At 54.0% G+C, this 2,500-nt stretch overlaps 1 non-coding gene across 1 annotated transcript; it reads right to left on the reverse strand.

Annotated features, from left to right (window-relative positions):
* Window positions 1–264: 264 nt before the first annotated feature.
* On the reverse strand, window positions 265–2,074 carry LOC144419622 (small subunit ribosomal RNA). Its single transcript, XR_013474179.1, has one exon. It is a non-coding gene; the product is annotated as a small subunit ribosomal RNA (ribosomal RNA).
* Between the last annotated feature and the right edge of the window lie 426 nt (window positions 2,075–2,500).

A 2,500-nucleotide genomic window follows, 5' to 3' on the forward strand; every position in this document is an offset into this window, starting at 1 on the left:
GACGTCACACTGTGGGATCGACCACAAAACCACCACCGACAACAACTGCACAAAAACACCAACAAACGGCGCCGAGCGACCGCCGGGCTGGGCCGGCGGCACATCGAGCGCGGTGCCCAGAAGCCACCATCGCACTCGGCTGCCTTGCTATGCCAACGTGTTACGCGTGTCGCACGGGGCGGAACCCCGATTGACGGCCGCCCTCTCGGCGGCACCCAAAGACAATTAAGTGCGCGGTCGGCCGGGGCCTACCACCACTTTCGGTAATGATCCTTCCGCAGGTTCACCTACGGAAACCTTGTTACGACTTTTACTTCCTCTAAATGATCAAGTTTGATCGTCTTCTCGACACGCCGACGCGGCCGTTGCCAGCCGCGACGGGGCCGATCCAAGGATCTCACTAAACCATTCAATCGGTAGTAGCGACGGGCGGTGTGTACAAAGGGCAGGGACGTAATCAACGCAAGTTGATGACTTGCGCTTACTGGGAATTCCTCGTTCAAGGGAAACAATTGCAAGTCCCTATCCCAATCACGAATGAGGTTCAACGGGTTACCCGGACCTTTCGGCCTAGGTTAGACACTCGCTGCTTCACTCAGTGTAGCGCGCGTGCGGCCCCGGACATCTAAGGGCATCACAGACCTGTTATTGCTCAATCTCGTGTGGCTAAACGCCACTAGTCCCTCTAAGAAGTTAGACGCCGACCGAGAAGGTCGCGTAACTATTTAGCATGCCAGAGTCTCGTTCGTTATCGGAATTAACCAGACAAATCGCTCCACCAACTAAGAACGGCCATGCACCACCACCCACAGAATCAAGAAAGAGCTCTCAATCTGTCAATCCTACCTGTGTCCGGGCCGGGTGAGTTTCCCCGTGTTGAGTCAAATTAAGCCGCAGGCTCCACTCCTGGTGGTGCCCTTCCGTCAATTCCTTTAAGTTTCAGCTTTGCAACCATACTTCCCCCGGAACCCAAAGACTTTGGTTTCCCGGAAGCTGCCGGAAAGGTCGTCATGGTAACGCCTCCCGATCGCTAGTTGGCATCGTTTATAGTCAGAACTAGGACGGTATCTGATCGTCTTCGAACCTCTGACTTTCGCTCTTGATTAAAGAAAACATTCTTGGCGAATGCTTTCGCAGTAGTTCGTCTTCCGGCGATCCAAGAATTTCACCTCTAACGGCAGAGTACGGACGCCCCCGTCTGTCCCTCTTAATCATTACCTCGTGCTCCGAAAACCAACAAAATAGAACCGAGGTCCTATTCCATTATTCCATGCAACACTATGCAGGCGAACAGCCTGCTTTGAACACTCTAATTTTTTCAAAGTAAACTTATCGGCCACCGCCGACACTCAGTCAAGAGCACCGACGGAGAACCGAAGGTGAGGCGAACGCAACCAGTGACACGCCTTGCGACGGACCGGCGGCGCTCGCCCAAAATCCAACTACGAGCTTTTCAACCGCAACAACTTTAGCATACACTGTTGGAGCTGGAATTACCGCGGCTGCTGGCACCAGACTTGCCCTCCAATGGATACTCGTTAAGAGTTTTAGGATGTACTCATTCCAATTACAGGGCCTCGTTAGAGTCCTGTATTGTTATTTTTCGTCACTACCTCCCCGTGTCGGGAATGGGTAATTTGCGCGCCTGCTGCCTTCCTTGGATGTGGTAGCCGTTTCTCAGGCTCCCTCTCCGGAATCGAACCCTGATTCCCCGTTACCCGTTATCACAAAGGTAGGCACGTAGCGTACCTTCGACAGTTGATAGGGCAGACACTTGAATGATACGTCGTCGGTGCAGAGACCGTACGATCCGCGTGGTTATCCAGAGTCATCAAACGTCACAGGACGAACCCGGTCGGTTTTGATCTGATAAAAGCGCGCCTCCCGAAGTCGGCGCTTAATGCATGTATTAGCTCTAGAATTACCACAGTTATCCACTTCGCTTACGAGACCAAATAAACCAAGACTGATTTAATGAGCCATTCGCAGTTTCGCTTTACGAGAACTCGTACTTGCACCTGCATGGCTTAATCTTTGAGACAAGCATATCACTACTGGCAGGATCAACCAGATAGCTGCGACAGCTGCGCTCGGCCCTTGCTGGGCCGCCCGGCGCGTGCTCGTCGCATTCGTTTAAGACCGAGGCGATCGCCTGCGGCCGTACTCGGCTTCGACAGTCGCTGGCCGCGACGTCCACGCTCTCGCCGGCAGTGCCAGGCGGAGCGATTTGCGTTTTTTCTTTGCTCGCCCTCTCTCGGGCTCGATCCATTCAGTTTCGCACAAACAAGAGCTCTGCCGGCCGCCTGCAGCGGTGCCTAAAACCCGGGCATAACAATGCGACCGTTCTGCTAGGCCGACAAGCGCTCAAGCCAGACGCTCGATCGAACGCCCCCTACATATTAGTCGAGACAACGGCTCGCTCATTAGCATCGCGTTTGTACTTTAACTTTTTTCGGCTCGGCTTCTTTCGACGCCGATGCCGGCGACGCAGCACTCTCTC

Source organism: Styela clava, unplaced genomic scaffold (genome assembly GCF_964204865.1).
Source record: "Styela clava unplaced genomic scaffold, kaStyClav1.hap1.2 HAP1_SCAFFOLD_41, whole genome shotgun sequence".
Classification (NCBI taxonomy): Eukaryota; Metazoa; Chordata; class Ascidiacea; order Stolidobranchia; family Styelidae; genus Styela; species Styela clava.